The sequence below is a fragment of the Rana temporaria genome, chromosome 5 (genome assembly GCF_905171775.1).
Source record: "Rana temporaria chromosome 5, aRanTem1.1, whole genome shotgun sequence".
NCBI lineage: Eukaryota > Metazoa > Chordata > Amphibia > Anura > Ranidae > Rana > Rana temporaria.
In genome coordinates this window covers 98,785,216-98,803,767 of record NC_053493.1, presented here as the reverse complement: position 1 = coordinate 98,803,767, position 18,552 = coordinate 98,785,216, and the positions used below count along the sequence as shown (strand labels likewise).

The following is an 18,552-nucleotide window of genomic DNA, read 5'->3' as shown; positions in this document are numbered from 1 at the left end:
CAAAGTGCTCCATAGCAACCAGCACTATATTGTGACTTATGTGCCGTGATATACAAAATTGATATCCCTCTGGCTCTAATTGTTGGATTGGTTCCATGAGCATGGTACGGGGAGTGATGAGGATTGGTTTTCATAAACCTGCACTAATGACAGTGTACCGAGTAAAACATCTATTTTGTATCACAAACATAATCTCCCTGTAGAATAGGAGGAACAGGAGTTTGTGTGCTCGATAAACATCTTATTGTTAAAGATTTGTTCACTGCCAGAATATTATGCTATGAATTCTTGTTGGAAAGGTCATTTTGAAATATGCTTCATAATGACACAGAAAATGTTATTATTTACAAAATCATTCTCCAGAAAAATGCACACATGTGACATGATGTCAGATTCTAATGATTTAAGTTCTTTAAAAGTACACTATAGTCATAGCTGAAAATAAAGCCTTGTCAAAGGCTTGAAGCTTGTCAAAAGCTTTGCAAAAGCTTGCTCTATACACTACCACTATACATGCTAAACCATTGGTTCTCAACCTGGGGGTCGAATGACGAATTGCCAGGGGCCACCGAATCCTGGGCTGTTCCTGAATCCTGAACTGCTCTCCCAGCCTTTTAGTGGCCACCCAACAGAGCTGTCCCTGGAGCCTGTGGCCACCAGCTGGGCTGTTCCTGGGGCATGCGGCCGCCCACACAGCCATTCCGCAGCTGGCCATTCAGTTTACGGCATGGGCTAGACTAGACTAGAGGTCAGCTGACTGGTAATGAATGTGAAGTGGGAGGGGCTGTAGGAGACCATATCTCCTGATTTCGGCATAGGTGTCACTGCTGCGAGACACCACAAAGTTGGAGACAAAGTGAGGCCAGAGACATGGTGAGTAACACTACCTGTGATTAGTGATTATAGTTGCCATTAAAAGTCCCCACTACATTTCTCAGATCAGCAGATGACCTTGATCAAGAGCACCTAAGTTGGCTGATCAGAACTCCCCCCAGCACTGCCACTGATTCCAACTTCCCACCAGCACTACCACTCATCACTAGTGTTGAGCAGAATATGCCATATTCGATTTCGCGATATATCTCGAATATATATTCGAATATTCGAGATATATTCGCTAAATTCGAATATTCGTGATATTTTATCGAAATTAATTGAATGCGATTTTTCGCTATTGCGAATGCGAAAATAATTGCGATTTTTTAATAACTGCGGTAGGAGCGCTCTGATTGGCTTAGAATATTCGTGATATTTTATCGAAATATCGCAACATGCGAATGCGATATTTATTGCGCAATTTCGAGATATGCTGGAGGAGCGCTCTGATTGGCTCAGAATATTCGTGATATTTTATCGAAATATCGCAACATGCGAATGCGATATTTATTGCGCAATTTCGAGATATGCTGGAGGAGCGCTCTGATTGGCTCAGAATATTCGTGATATTTTATCGAAATATCGCAACATGCGAATGCGATATTTATTGCGCAATTTCGAGATATGCTGGAGGAGCGCTCTGATTGGCTCAGAATATTCCAGATATTTTATCGAAATATCGCAACATGCGAATGCGAAATTTATTGCAGATATTTCGAAAACTGCTGTAGCAGCACTCTGAAATCGAATATGTATGATATTTTAACCAAAATACATATTGCGATTGCGATTTTTCGATCGCGCATGCGCAATTGCGCGAACAACACGCGACCATTTCCTGGAGCCTTGCCAGTTTCCAACTTATGATCGCAGCGCAATCACACAGCAACATGGTTGGAAGCAATTTCACTAAGTCTGAGGAAAAGTTGCTGATTTGTGTAAGTATTTTGACCACTGTTATTTCATCATCTTCAACTGCATTTAAGTCTAGTTTAAAAGTTAGTATATATGATCAGATATTAGTATTTAACCAAAAATGTGTCTCCTGCTTTTACAAAACTACAAGTCCCAGCCCAGCCCAGCATTTTAGTCTAGTTTAAAAGTTAGTATATATGATCATATATTAGTATTTCACAAAAAATGTGTCTCCTGCTTTTACAAAACTACAAGTCCCAGCATGCCTGGACAGCTGCAGACACCCTGGTTGGCAAATGTGTATTTAGGCACTTTTCCTTGTTATTTAGCATAATGAATTTAAAAAATTTTTGGACATAGGACATATGCGAACGTCCTGACTTCAGTGTCCTCAAGGCCCAAGGACGTTCGAATACATATTGCCCTTTAGATGTTGCAGAACTACAACTTCCAGCATGCCTGGGAATGCTGGCACTTCTAGTATTGTAAGTTCTGCAGGCCCCCATTTTTCAGGCCTTTATGCACGGGTCTCTAAACTGTGGCACCCTAGATGCAGCAAAAGTAAAATTCTTAGCATGCACTGACAGACCGTGGCTGATGGGAGTAGTAGTTTTGCAACAGCTGGAGGTGGACTGGTCTTGAAACCCAGAGTTAAGTAACAAACACGTAGTGTTTTGCAACCATTCTGCCTCCAGCTGTTTTTTTCCTGTTGAAAAGCCTGTGGCGTGCAAAACACAACCCAAAAACTCCACCCGGATGCAGTGAAAAATGTGCACACACCTAAAGAGTGACATCACAAAAAACTGCGACGGGTACATACGTCAGTGGTCCTCCGAAAAAGGTCCCGTCTCTGACCCCCCGGGGCGTTAGGCTCCTGACAGGGAAAAGAGTTAGCAACGCATATCTCCCCTATACGTGTATCCTGTGTTGTTAATAATATATTCATAATTATGCAAATGATAATGGCTGCTATATTTATGCAAAAAAGGTGGCGACCGAAATGGCAGGATATAAAATCTTTCATGTTACCCCTGTCATTGATTAATAAGGCGAGAATGCTTCCAATTGTTGAATAGCATACATTTACGTCATATATCCATAAGGCTGTCAACAGAAGTATTACAATATACTTTGTTCTTCATCTTGCAGAAGTTCCTGGAAACAGGATACGATGAGCTGCGGAGGCAGCCAGAGAAAAGGGCTGTGGTCAGCGCCCTAATCGCTGACTTTGGCGGCCAACATGACCACAAGGCCATTGTTAAGAAGTGGTCTGACCTGAAGAGGCGCCAAATGGTTCATGTCAGACGTCTTCGGGCTAAATATCATCCAGGTAAGTTATTGTTGACAGTTATGTTTTTTTTTAAAAAAGTGTATTTTGTGCGTGAACTCGAAAGAGAGAGGAGCCGGCCTGCAGGAGTTGGGAGGCCTCCCCCAGAGGCAATCTGCCACCTTTCTCCATGCCCCGGTTGGCAATGGCGGGTGTGAGGGGGTCCTCCCAACCCAACCTCGCATAGCACACCCACCACGGGCGGGGCTGAGACCACCAAACTCAATTCACAGGTAGCCGAGAGCGGGATCCGAACCCCTAGCTGCAGAGGTGAATCAGTTGTCAGTGCAGTGGCAATCGCGTGGAGCCACCGCAGCTCCTTTGGTGACAGTTATGTAAGGTCATATGTAATTCATGTAAGGTCAGATGTTGTTAACCAAGATGCCATGTTGTGCTAACATATATCACCACCGGCCAAGGTATTCATAGTACTGTTGAAAAAAGACATGGGGCAGCAGACAGGAACACAGAAGTTATGTGGGAACATAATTTTCCCATTGCTTTGCATGGGACTTTAAAGAAAAACCCCGACCATGGCAAGTGGGGGTGGGTAAGGTTTAAACCACCTATCCTATGTTTGTGGCTGACATATAAGTAACCTGTGTGCCAAGTTTCATATAAATATCTTTAGCCGTTTGTACGTGATGCTGGAACATACATACATACATACATACATACATACATACATTTATGCACACACACACGTTGAGTTTTATATATATAGATTACCACTAAATTCCTGTGTTAGGAGTGGGGTTGTTATAGTAATCCCGTGTGCTCCATCAGGCCCTTTTTTTAACATGAGATGGTCTGAACAAAACAAAGGAGACAAAAACAGCTCATTTTAACATGGTTGCATCCCAGCTCACGCTCAGTCCCCTGTAGTGCCCACAAGACCCTTTAATATAACATTGTCCCATTGGTTAACTGTCTATATAAATCAATTTGTATTCATATACAATACAGCACAGTACACAGAATTTGCATACGTCATTAGAAAACATTTTTATAATATATGAACATTGTGTTATTATAGGAGCTCCAATGCCAGTTATCCGCGCCAAGCGCAGAAGGCGCCAGGCCGATGAGGAGGAGGAGGAGGATGCGGCAGAGGAGGATGCGGCAGAGGAGGAGATGGATGAAGAGGAGCAGCCAGGGCCCTCCCACTCCCCAACCCCAGCTCCTGCTGAGGAGCAAGCTGAGGAGATTCCCCCCCCCACCACCCCAACTTCTCAAGCAGAAGAGCAGGAGGAAGAGAGCGGTCCTGTGAGCCTCGCTCAGGAAGGTAAATATGTGCACAATGATTAATAACATTTCAACAACAAAATGTAGATATAAAAATGGACAACATATAAAGCGCACCTGTCAGATTGTAGAACCATAATATGGTATTGATGCTAGAAGTATACAGGTAGTGCATAATTATTAGGCAAGTTGTATTTTTTGAGGATTCATTTTATTATTGAACAACAACCATGTTCTCAATGAACCCCAAAAACTCATTAATATCAAAGCTGAATTTTTTTGGAAGTAGTTTTTAGTTTGTTTTTAGTGTTAGTTATTTTCGGGGGATATCTGTGTGTGCAGGTGACTACTATTACTGTGCAGAATTATTAGGCAACTTAACCAAAAAATAAATAGATACCCATTTCAATGATTTATTTTTAACAGTGAAACCAATATAACATCTCAACATTCACAAATACACATTTCTGACATTTAAAAACAAAACAAAAACAAATCAGTGACCAATATAGCCACCTTTATTTGCAAGGACACTCAAAAGCCTGACATCCATGGATTCTGTCAGTGTTTTGATCTGTTCACCATCAACATTGCGTGCAGCAGCAACCACAGCCTCCCAGACACTGTTCAGAGAGGTGTACTGTTTTCCCTCCTTGTAAATCCCACATTTGATGATGGACCACAGGTTCTCAATGGGGTTCAGATCAGGTGAACAAGGAGGCCATGTCATTACTTTTTTTTATTTAATACCCTTTCTTGCCAGCCACGCTGTGGAGTACTTTGACACGTGTGATGGAGCATTGTCCTGCATGAAAATCATGTTTTTCTTGAAGGATGGTGACTTCTTCCTGTACCACTGCTTAAAGAAGGTCTCTTCCATAATCTGGCAGTAGGACTGGGAGTTGAGCTTGACTCCATCCTCAATCCGAAAAGGCCCCACAAGCTCATCTTTGATGATACCAGCCCAAACCAGTACTCCACCACCACCTTGCTGGCGTCTGAGTCGGACTGGAGCTCCCTGCCCTTTACCAATCCAGCCACGGGCTCTTCCATCTGGCCCATCAAGACTCACTCTCATTTCAGTAGTCCATAAAACCTTAGAAAAATCTTTCTTGAGATATTTATTGGCACAGTCTTGACGTTGCAGCTTGTGTGTCTTGTTCAGTGGTCGTCGTCTTTCAGCCTTTCTTACCTTGGCCATGTCTCTGGGTATTGCACACCTTGTGCTTTTGGGCACCCCAGTGATGTTGCAGCTCTGAAATATGGCCAATCTGGTGGCAAGTGGCATCTTGGCAGCTGCACGCTTAACCTTTCTCAGTTCATGGGCAGTTATTTTGCGCCTTTGTTTTTCCACACGTTTCTTTTGTTTGATGATCACGCTTCAGAAGCTTTGCAATTTTAAGAGTGCTGCATCCCTCTGCTAGATATCTCTCTATTTTGGACTTTTCAGAGTCTGTCAAGTCCTTCTTTTGGCCCATTTTGCCAAAGGAAAGGAAATTGACTAATAATTATGCACACCTGATATAGAGTGTTGATGTCATTAGACCACACACCTTCTCATTACAGAGATGTACATTACCTAATATGCCTAATCGGTAGTAGGCTTTCGAGCCTATACAGCTTGGAGTAAGACAACATGCATAAAGAGGATGATGTGGTCCAAATACTCATTTGCCTAATAATTCTGCACTCCCGGGATGTGTTAGACACATAACAAGTGTATACACATGATAATGATTGATTAATAAGCAAAAAAAATATTTTATTTATTTGGTAACGTTCTTTGAAATCCAAATGTTTTTTTATTATATCCTAACAGTAGCAAGAAAGATGATGCAGCAGCACGCGCTGCTAAAGAAGACACATCTGAGGATTAAGGGAAATCATCAACAAATTCGCTACCTGGTCCAGCAAAATACGCAGCTAGACCAGCAGCAATTAGAATATCTTGCTGAGCTGGAAAGGCTTCAGAAGCTCATGCTCAGCTATGTCTGAATTAATTTTTTGATTAAAAAATGTTATTTTTTGGAAATGTTTCATTTCTTTTTGAGATCGATTTTTAGGTTTTTCAACACATCTAACTTCACATCGAACAAATCAACATCAACACATCTAACTTCATAATAAGCAAAAACATTTTATACTATCATTTTATTTAACACAAACCTAGGACAAACTAAAGCACACGGACACAGACACGACGAACACAAAATAAACTGTTGAAAAATGAACATAACAAAAGCAACAATATATATATATATATATATACAGAGAGAGAGAGAGAGCAAGAAAGAGAGAGAGAGTGCAGATTTGCTCTTGCAGACAGCCTAATGGTTGCAGTATAAAGGCCGCAAACCAGGGTTTAACATAAGGTTAATTGTTTTAGTTACACTTGCTGTTACGATCCGGTCTGGTAGCTTGAAGCGGAGGCTGTTGGTGAATCCGCTGTGCCAGAGAGGTCATGAAGCTTTACTCAGCATGGAGGCAGCAGCAGTAGTATTAAAATATAATGTAACTAGACAATGCATTTCCTGAGGAAAATGCGAGTGGGAATGCTGAATAGCTTAATTGCTGAGCCCCTTGCCAAAGACATTCACCATAACCACTACACTATCTTTAGGACACACAGCTTCTTTCTCTATCTGCAAAGTATAGAGTATGCTGACTTCCTGGTCGCCCCTCCCCCCTCAAGAGGTTTCCCCTCCCCCCCAGGTCAGTGAGGAGGAATATTGCACTGAGGTCAGGAAAGTTATTTATGGAAAGAAATAACATTACAAACGCTTTTAATTCACAGATCAAATACATGATTTAAGCCTCCAAACAAAGCTTAATAAATCCTCAACCGTACATGCGATCGATACAACGACTACACCGTTTGAAATACACGGCCCTTGTGAACGCATTGATATGAAATTTATGTTGATAAACTTAAAAATGTGGCCATGTCTGCGATTTAGAAAAGAGCGTCTTTGTGAGTTTTGCAGCAACATTTTTTAGATAATTTAACATGAGAGTCTATGAGACATAATTTCTGGCTGTTGCTCCAATAACTAAAACTAAAATACGTATCGCAGAATTGATCACATTGCCAGAAACCAGACAAGCATAGCTACGTTTTGATATAAAAATTGTGTATGAAAAGTAGATCTTGTGGGCGTGAGACCATTTTGTTTCCCCTTTTTGTAAAGATATTTTTAATTACAAAGATCTCCAATGTTAAGGTCACATGACAGACTCTAAATCCCCTCCATAGGATTACATTATAACCTATCGCATTTTTGTGAAAAATTCGCAAAACGTAAATTGCGTTTTCAACAAAAAATTGTAAACGATGACGATCTGAAAAGTCATAGCCGGATAGCTAAATATTTTGTGACCGCTTTACAGTTTTTTCAGTGTCTGTAAGTGAAAGTATGAAGTAGCTGAAACTTTTGGCAGGGCATGTGAATTCAAAGGGGAAAAGGATGTTCTCATTGACTTCAATGTTAAAAAAAGGGTCTAAAAGCTTAAAATTTATAAAAGTGTAAAAAGTAGAAAAAAACTTGAAGAAGTCCCATCATTAGCTGAAAGAGACGAACATTTTTACAGTTGAATGGTCTCAATAGCTGAAAGTATGCCGAAGTTACGCAGAACCAAAAAACGTAAGGAATAATAAGATTACTAAATTTACGTATATCAATACTGGAAATGTTTATTAAAGCATTCACACTAATTAAGATTAATACATTTACGGGTATCCATACTGGGAATGCTTATTAAAGCATTCCCACTAAGTATCACACAGGCATGATTTACAAGCAGTAGTGGTAATAGTAATACATAGCATAAAAACACTTGGGGAATACTTTACAGCATCAGTAGTGGTCATAGTAGTCAATAGTGTACCAAAAAATTGGGACACAGGTGTCTTGACTGAGCTGTAATAGTAGTAGTAGACATTGACAATACAGTGTCAAATCACTCGGGCAAGAGGTGCCATGATGAACAGCAGTCTTAATAAGAGTATATAGGGTGTGAAATAACTGCTGACATAGGTGTATTGACGGGGCAGCAGCAGCAGAAGCAGCAGTAGTATTAACAGTAGTAGTTGATACAGAGTCATATCACATGGGCAGGAGGTGCCATGATGAACAGCAGTAGGAATAGGAGTATATAGAGTGTCAAATAACTGCTGACATAGGTGTATTGACTGGGCAGCAGCAGCAGCAGAAGCAGCAGTAGTATTAACAGTAGTAGTTGATACAGAGTCATATCACATGGGCAGGAGGTGCCATCATGAACAGCAGTAGGAATAGGAGTATATAGAGTGTCAAATAACTGCTGACATAGGTGTATTGACTGGGCAGCAGCAGCAGAAGCAGCAGTAGTATTAACAGTAGTAGTTGATACAGAGTCATATCACATGGGCAGGAGGTGCCATGATGAACAGCTGTAGGAATAGGAGTATATAGAGTGTCAAATAACTGCTGACATAGGTGTATTGACTGGGCAGCAGCAGCAGAAGCAGCACTAGTATTAACAGTAGTAGTTGATACAGAGTCATATCACATGGGCAGGAGGTGCCATGATGAACAGCAGTAGGAATAAGAGTATATAGAGTGTTAAACAACTGCTGACATAGGTGTATTGACTGGGCGGCAGCAGCAGCTGAAGCAGCAGTAGTAGTATTAACAGTAGTAGTTGATACAGAGTCATATCACATGGGCAGGAGGTGCCATCATGAACAGCAGTAGGAATAGGAGTATATAGAGTGTGAAATAACTGCTGACATAGGTGTATTGACTGGGCAGCAGCAGCAGCAGAAGCAGCAGTAGTATTAACAGTAGTAGTTGATACAGAGTCATATCACATGGGCAGGAGGTGCCATCATGAACAGCAGTAGGAATAGGAGTATATAGAGTGTGAAATAACTGCTGACATAGGTGTATTGACTGGGCAGCAGCAGCAGCAGAAGCAGCAGTAGTATTAACAGTAGTAGTTGATACAGAGTCATATCACATGGGCAGGAGGTGCCATGATGAACAGCAGTAGGAATAAGAGTATATAGAGTGTTAAACAACTGCTGACATAGGTGTATTGACTGGGCGGCAGCAGCAGCTGAAGCAGCAGTAGTAGTATTAACAGTAGTAGTTGATACAGAGTCATATCACATGGGCAGGAGGTGCCATCATGAACAGCAGTAGGAATAGGAGTATATAGAGTGTCAAATAACTGCTGACATAGGTGTATTGACTGGGCAGCAGCAGCAGAAGCAGCAGTAGTATTAACAGTAGTAGTTGATACAGAGTCATATCACATGGGCAGGAGGTGCCATGATGAACAGCAGTAGGAATAGGAGTATATAGAGTGTCAAATAACTGCTGACATAGGTGTATTGACTGGGCAGCAGCAGCAGAAGCAGCACTAGTATTAACAGTAGTAGTTGATACAGAGTCATATCACATGGGCAGGAGGTGCCATGATGAACAGCAGTAGGAATAAGAGTATATAGAGTGTTAAACAACTGCTGACATAGGTGTATTGACTGGGCGGCAGCAGCAGCTGAAGCAGCAGTAGTAGTATTAACAGTAGTAGTTGATACAGAGTCATATCACATGGGCAGGAGGTGCCATCATGAACAGCAGTAGGAATAGGAGTATATAGAGTGTGAAATAACTGCTGACATAGGTGTATTGACTGGGCAGCAGCAGCAGCAGAAGCAGCAGTAGTATTAACAGTAGTAGTTGATACAGAGTCATATCACATGGGCAGGAGGTGCCATCATGAACAGCAGTAGGAATAGGAGTATATAGAGTGTGAAATAACTGCTGACATAGGTGTATTGACTGGGCAGCAGCAGCAGCAGAAGCAGCAGTAGTATTAACAGTAGTAGTTGATACAGAGTCATATCACATGGGCAGGAGGTGCCATGATGAACAGCAGTAGGAATAAGAGTATATAGAGTGTTAAACAACTGCTGACATAGGTGTATTGACTGGGCGGCAGCAGCAGCTGAAGCAGCAGTAGTAGTATTAACAGTAGTAGTTGATACAGAGTCATATCACATGGGCAGGAGGTGCCATCATGAACAGCAGTAGGAATAGGAGTATATAGAGTGTCAAATAACTGCTGACATAGGTGTATTGACTGGGCAGCAGCAGCAGAAGCAGCAGTAGTATTAACAGTAGTAGTTGATACAGAGTCATATCACATGGGCAGGAGGTGCCATGATGAACAGCAGTAGGAATAGGAGTATATAGAGTGTCAAATAACTGCTGACATAGGTGTCTTGACTGGGCAGCAGCAGCAGAAGCAGAAGCAGCAGTAGTAGTATTAACAGTAGTAGTTGATACAGAGTCATATCACATGGGCAGGAGGTGCCATGATGAACAGCTGTAGGAATAGGAGTATATAGAGTGTCAAATAACTGCTGACATAGGTGTATTGACTGGGCAGCAGCAGCAGAAGCAGCACTAGTATTAACAGTAGTAGTTGATACAGAGTCATATCACATGGGCAGGAGGTGCCATGATGAACAGCAGTAGGAATAAGAGTATATAGAGTGTTAAACAACTGCTGACATAGGTGTATTGACTGGGCGGCAGCAGCAGCTGAAGCAGCAGTAGTAGTATTAACAGTAGTAGTTGATACAGAGTCATATCACATGGGCAGGAGGTGCCATCATGAACAGCAGTAGGAATAGGAGTATATAGAGTGTGAAATAACTGCTGACATAGGTGTATTGACTGGGCGGCAGCAGCAGCAGAAGCAGCAGTAGTAGTATTAACAGTAGTAGTTGATACAGAGTCATATCACATGGGCAGGAGTTGCCATGATGTACAGCAGTCTTAATAAGAGTATATAGGGTGTGAAATAACTGCTGACATAATTGTCTTGACTGATCCAAAGGAGTCATGGGAGAAAATCATGTGGTCAGATGAGACTATAATATAATTTTTTGATCATAATTTCACTAACCGTGTTCGGAGGAAGAATAATGATGAGTACCATGCCAAGAACGCCATCCCTAATGTGAAGCATGGGGGTGGTAGCATCATGCTTTGGTGGTGTTTTTCTGCACATGGGACAGGGTGACTGCACTGTATTAAGGAGAGGATGACCGGGGCCATGTATTGCAAGATTTTGGGCAACAACCTCCTTCCCTGAGTTAGAGCTTTGAAGATGGGTCGAGGCTGGGTCTTCCAACATGAGAATGACCCAAAGCACACAGCCAGGATAACCAAGGATTGGCTCTGTAAGGAGCATATCAAGGTTCTGGCGTGGCCTAGCCAGTCTCCAGACCTAAACCCAATAGAGAATCTTTGGAGGGAGCTCAAACTCCGTGTTTCTCAGCGATAGCCCAGAAACATGACTGATGTAGAGAAGATCTGTGTGGAGGAGTGGGCCAAAATCCCTCCTCCAGTGTGTGCAAAGCTGGTGTAAAACTACAAGAAATGTTTGACCGCTGTAATTGCAAAGAAAGCCTACTGTACCAAATATTAACATTGATTTTCTCTGATGTTGAAATAGTTATATTCAGCACTGTAAATACATCAGGTCCGGGGCTTCATCAGGGAATGCATGGCAAGGGACCCTTCAGCGCCCTGAACCGACGACGGGTGCCAGAAAGTCACCGCCGATCCAGGACTCATTCATCTTTATGAATGTGAGTCTGTCCACGGAGTCTGTGGACAGACGGGTCCTCTTGTCCGTGACCACCCCACCTGCCGCGCTGAATGTCCGCTCAGATAGTACGCTGGAGGGGGGGCAAGACAATAACTCCAGCGCATACTGAGCGAGCTCGCGGCAGGTGTCCAATCTGGCAACCCAGTACTCCATGGGGTCGTCGGTGCTCATACTGTCAGAAGCACCGACGGACGCCATGTAGTCTGCCACCATGTGGGCCAGCCGCTGGTGGTGACTGCTGCTGCTGCTGCTGGTGGTGGTACTGGGTCGCTCGGTTTGGAAGAACATCCTCATCTCTTCCATTAGGTCCCCTGCTCGGCTGCAGCTGGGTGCAGCCACCTGCTGGGTGAGATGAGGGGGGACAACTGGAGGCCGGGGAGTTGCCTGCTCCAACCGTCTGACAATGGCTGCCTGCAGTTCCTCCATCCGGTGCTGCCTCCGGCTGGCTGGGATGAACTGCTCCAGTTTCCCCTTGCACCTGGGATCCAAAAGGGTGGCCATCCAGAAATCATCCCTCGTCTTGATGGTCTTAACCCGGGGGTCCCTCCTGAGGCATCTCAGCATGTGGGCAGCCATGGGGAAGAGCACAGCCCGCTGTGACTCCTCAATGCTGGCCAGGTGAATGAGGTGCGACTCTTCTTCCCTGAGGCGCTGCTGGTCAAACTCAGACATGCCCAACCCCCGGACTATCGGTGCCCCCAACACCGGCTCTCCCTCCTGACCAGGCCCTGACTCCGGGACGACACCAGCAACCACCTCCTCCTCCTCTTCATCATCATCCTCCTCCTCCTCCTCCTCCTCCTGGTCCTGGCCCTGGTCTCGGTGGAGCATTGCTGACTCCTCCTGCTCCACCAAGGCACTCTCCCCAGCCTCGAGCAGGCGATCTAGTGTCCTCTCCAGCATGAACAGTATTGGCAGCACGCTATTGAGGCCAATTTGCTCACTGCTGACCATCTTGGTCGCCTGCTCGAAGGAGGACAACACTTGGCAGACCTGGTTTATCTGCCCCCACTGCGCACAGGCGATGAAAGGGAGTTGTGGTGAAGCCCTCTCAGTGCCTAGTTCCATCAGGTACTCCCTCACCGCCCTTTGCTGCTCCCACAACCTCTTCAGCATGTGGAGGGTGGAGTTCCACCGCGTCACACTGTCCACAATCAGCCTGTGAAGGGGCAGATTGTACTTCCGCTGCAATTTGGACAGGGACGCGGTAGCGGTTGGGGAGCGCCTGAAGTGGCTGGCAATCCTACGCGCCTTTGCCACAATGTCACTCAACCCTGGATAAGTGCGCAGGAACTTCTGCACCACCAGGTTGAGGACATGTGCCAGACAGGGCACGTGCGTCAGACTGCCAGCATGGAGGGCGGCGAGTAGGTTGCTGCCGTTATCGCAGACAACCATACCTGGCTGGAGCCTTCGGGGTGTCAGCCACTTCTGGACCTGAGCTTGAAGTGCTTTCAGCACTTCTTCTGCAGTGTGTCTCCGGTCCCCTAAACTAACAAGCTGGAGCACGGCCTGACAGCGCACGTGCCCCACACTTGAGTAGCTACGGGGGCGCTTGCTGGGAGGCTCAGCAGCTGCGGAGACAGTGGCTTGAGGGAGACCAGCAGTTCTCCCCTGGACACCCCGGGGCGGCACCACAAGATCGGTTGCCGACGATCCCTCACCGACGCCTCGGAGGGAAACCCAATGGGCCGTGAAGCTGATGTAGCGTCCCTGCCCATGCCTGCTGGTCCAGCCATCCATTGTCAGATGAACCCTGTCGCTGACAGCGTGATCCAGCGACAGGGTTACATTCTGCACAATGTGCTGGTGTAGGGCAGGGACACCAGTCCTGGCAAAGAAATGGCGGCTGGGGACACGCCATTGGGGTTGGGCCTGCTCCAACATCTGCCTGAAGGGGTTGCTGTCAACTATGTTGAAGGGCAGCAGATGTTGGGCAATAACCCTTGCCAGGAGCCCATTGAGGGAACGCACACGTCGGTCTCCAGGGGGGAAGGGAGTGGTGCGGTCAAAGGCGTCTGAAATCGACGCCTGGCGCCGGACGGCAGTGCGGGACACAGACGTGGAGGGTGCTGTGGAAGTAGAGGTCTGGCTGCCGGTACCAGTACCTCTACTAGAGGGAGCGGGGGGGCATGACCTGCTGGAAACAGATGAAGATGTGGCAGGGGCTGCTGTACCCTGCTCACTTGTGGTGGTGGCGCTGCTACCACCACCACGCTTCATCTCGTCATACAACGCCCAGTGGTTTATCCTCAGGTGCTGGTTCAGGGCTGTGGTACCCACCCGAGCCAAACACTTCCCTCTCTTCACCCTCACTTTACAAATCCGGCAGATGGCCACGGTAGGGTTGTCTGCCACCAGGGTAAAGAAATTCCAGACAGGTGACTTCAGCACCGCCCTCCTGTCAGATGGGGTGACGCTTACTTGCACCTGCTGGGATTCGGTGCGCACAGGTGGAGCTGCCTGCTGCTGCTGCTGCTGCTCCTCCTCCTGACACCTCCTGCTGCCATCACCAGTGGAGACCCTGACGATGGTCTCCCTGGTGGTGACCTGGCGCACCGTTTCACCAGGGTGCCTACCTTCCCCGTCGTCACTGACGTAGTGAGCCGACGCGTCAGATGGCAACCATGATGGGTCACCCTCTTCGCCCCCAGAGATGTCAGACCAAGGGCTGAGATGTGTTGGTCTGAGGGAACCACGTGACATGGAGCCTCTAGCCTGGCTCCGCTGTCCCCTCACCCACGCCTGGGTCTGACTAGGTGCTGCTGTTTCCTGCACCAAAACAGCAGCACCAGTTTGAAGGGATGTCTCTGGGATACTGCCAGCAGGTATCCCATCCTCCTCATCCATCCCTTCAAAAAGGTCCTGACCATCAGGACAGAGCTGGAGGTCTGCCTGATGCATGGCCTCCCCCAAGAGATCCCTCTCACTGTCGCTGTCGAACAGTAAGATGCTGGACTCTTGGGGGCTGGGGGGGGTAGTACAGGCAACGGTGTAATGGTGGTACTACTGTGAGTCGGGACCGACGACTCAGTGGCACTGCTGTGCCCCATGTAGTCCACCACTACTTGAGCCTGAGATGGCAATATCGGGCGGCTGCCCGATGGGAAGAACTCCCGGATCAGGCGTACTCCCCTTGCACCCGATCCTCTACCACTAGTAGGGGCACGAGAGGTACCCCGTGCTGGCAGCGATCCAGCACTGGGAGTAACTCCCCTACCCCTACTGCCACGGCCACGGATGCCGCTCATAATTGCTGATATGTGTGTGGGGGGGTTAAACTTTATTGGGGGGGGAAAATGTGAACAAAATGTGTTTTTTGTGTATTTTTTACAAGACAGGCACGCAGACAAAGACGTACACAGACAGCTACTAAACTATAAGAAAAGTAGTACACCAGACAAGGACTACAAAATTAAAGAAAAAAAAAAAAGCACTAAACAAACACTAACTTTTTTTTTTTTTTTTTTTTTTTTAAACACAAAACACAGACACTAAACACACACTAAGCTAAGCTAGATGAAATAAATGTACACTAACAGTGTGTACACTTACTACACAAAATTTAACTAAACTGAACACAAAACTTAGCTTTTATAAAAGCTCTTTAGGGAAAACTAAACAAAATTTGAACTGAGATGCCTATCAAATATCACTGAACAGCGAACCTGCAAGATCTAACAGTAACACAAGATGAACAAAACTTAGCTTTTAGAAAAGCTCTTTTATAAAGCTCAGCAAAATGTGTTCTGAAATCTCTTGCAAATATAACTGAACAGGGAGGATTGCAGGATCAAACAGTAACACAAATGAAAAAAACAGCACAAAACAGCACAAAACGTAGCTTTGAAAAAAGCTCTTGGGTCTATTGCTTTGAAAAAAGCAGTTGATATACTGGAAAAGATCCACTGGAATCACTAAATAGCAATGCTGGTGATGATCTAAATCAATCAAGAACAAAGACACAGGAAACCAGGAAACCAGGAACACAGAAACAGCCTCCACACTCTATAGCAAGCTTCTGAATCTGCAATGAAATGGTGCTGGGAGTGAGCTTATATAATGTCCATGCAGGCAGGTTCCTATTGGTTGCTAACCTGTGACGAGTGTGGAAGGAGAACTCTGATTGGCTCTGATGCAAAAGGGCGGAGCAAATAATCGCGCAATATTCCTATTGCCGAATATTCGCATTGCGAATATTCGGCAATATAAAATGATCGCTTCAGCTACTCGGCCCAATGGCTCTAATCATACCAGCAATGCTTTCAGACGTCTATGGAGATCACTAGGATGTGATCTGTTTTAAAAATGAAACTGTAAAAATCGCTCTGATGCGGAAGATCGGGGCGAGGAAAATAATCGCGCGATATTGCGTTTGCCGAATAATCGCATTGCGATCTTTCTGGAAAATTCAATGAACGCTTCAGCTACTCGGCCCAGGGTCTCTAATGATACCAGCAATGCTTTTAGACGTCGATGGAGATATCTAGGATGTGATCTGATTAAAAAAAAAAATTGTAAAAAATCGAATATTCGGAATTGCGAATATTCACCGCGAATTTCGAAATATAGCGCGATTTCTCGAATATGCTATATTCGAGTCGAATATTCGCAATGCGAATATTCGTGAGCAACACTACTCATCACGTGCTTGCACCTTTTAGAAAGATCAGTCACAGCAATCAGATCTGTGGGCCCACCCTTCTTCTTACAACAGTGGAAGGGGACAGAAGAGAAAATATTGAGTCATATATATTGAGTTATTCATTAGTTCCGTTCAGGAGCAAAACACAAATCAAGGCAGCAGCAGATAATCCGATAATGACAGTATTTTTTTAACCCTTAGGCCCTTTTCTTTCTTTAAATCTGATCTTCATTCTGCCACTGTAAGTGACCTTCTTCAACTTCTTTTTCATTAACTTTATTACCTCCTCCTCCCTCTGTGTCTGATCTGTATGCACTGTGTCTACTACACCATTATCAAACTTCATGTTTTAGGCCGGGTTCATATTGGTACGACAGTCCGCTCCAACTTAGCCCTACAACTTCATGTGTGACTTCCATGTGACTTCAAAGAACGGGCTCCGACTTTGATCCGACCATATCAGGCCGTTTAGTTTGGTATGAATTTTAAGAGGAACCCCCACGCCAAAATAAAAAAAAAACGGTGTGGGGTCCACCCCAAAATTCATACCAGACCCTTATCCGAGCACGCAGACTGGCAGGTAAGGAGCACCACCCTGGGTGGTGATGTCACAAGGGACAGGGTCTCTGGATGATGTCACAGGATGACCACATCCCCTGGGCTTTATAAGTAATGGCACACGCAAGAGCTAACACAAGATCGGGAACTAGAGTCGGGGGAAGGAAGAACTAGCAGAGGAAGAAGGTAGCAGGAGAGATAAGAATCTAAACAAGAACCGGCAGAGGAAGAAGACATCAGCACAATGAGAATACGTTTCTTTAATGAAAGAGATCACATCACAAAGATAAGTTAAAAAAACCTTAGGATGGAAGTTGTCGATCCATGGTGTGCTGGCAAATATGTACGCTTTAGCGAATTTAATAAGACACGGGGCATTCACTAAAATAACTTTGTAACGTTAACTGTTTGACTTTTCCATCTGCTTCCAATGTTCTTGTACTCAAGAACTAGGTGTTCTGGGCGGGAGGTAATTTGGTGTCCCCAACAGAAGGTCCACAGGTATGGCCCAAACATCAGAAAGAAGTGTTGTTGTAAGCCCATACCACAGCCCCCATGGGTTGGTGCCAGGATTGCGGTAACTTAGCTCTAGGGTTCACAGAATTCCCAGAAGGGTGCAATTGAGCAGTTCACAGATGCCATTGCCTTGAGAGTGGTAAGGGGTGGTGTGAGATTTACAGATACCACTCAGGAGACAGAGTTTTGTCATGATTATTACGGACTCAAAGTTCGGACCTTGATCCAACAGGATCCGCTTTGGGCAGCCATACGTTTTTTTCCTAGAAAAGTTTGGCAGTAATGACAGCTGTTTGGTCCTTGGTAGGCACCACCACCGCAAATTTGGTAAAGTGGTCATTGAAGACCAATATATATTAATAGCCAGATGGCACCCTGGAGATTGTCAGGAAGTCCATGGTTAATAATTTGAAAGGCTGTTGTAATTGCCATGGGTGTGGTCTTTTCAGAGGGAGCCTTGTATATGCACAACTTTCGCACTCTTGACAAGTCATGTGCACCCAGTTAGACAAATAGGGGTAGAAGAAGTACCTCCGAACCAGCTCTTCAGTCAGGTCCACCCTGAAATGGCCACCAGTTTTGTGAAGTATTTGGCAGGTCCGTAGGATACACGACTGGGGGACCATGATTTAGAGAATATCCCGCTGCTTGGAGGGGATACTTGCCTACCGGTAGAGCATGTTGTCCTGTGATTCCAGTCGATCCCACTGTCTCAGGATAGCCAAATGGGTTTGTATCTCCAAGAGAGATGGGAGGTACTCGGAATGCATGTACCTGTATCAGGTCTGGATCTTTCTGCTGGCTC

At 45.1% G+C, this 18,552-nt stretch overlaps 1 long non-coding RNA gene across 1 annotated transcript; it reads left to right on the top strand.

Moving 5' to 3' along the window:
- Positions 1 to 4,360: 4,360 nt before the first annotated feature.
- On the top strand, positions 4,361 to 6,395 carry LOC120939583. Its single transcript, XR_005749277.1, has 2 exons — positions 4,361 to 4,403; positions 6,183 to 6,395. It is a non-coding gene; the product is annotated as an uncharacterized LOC120939583 (long non-coding RNA).
- Positions 6,396 to 18,552: the final 12,157 nt, after the last annotated feature.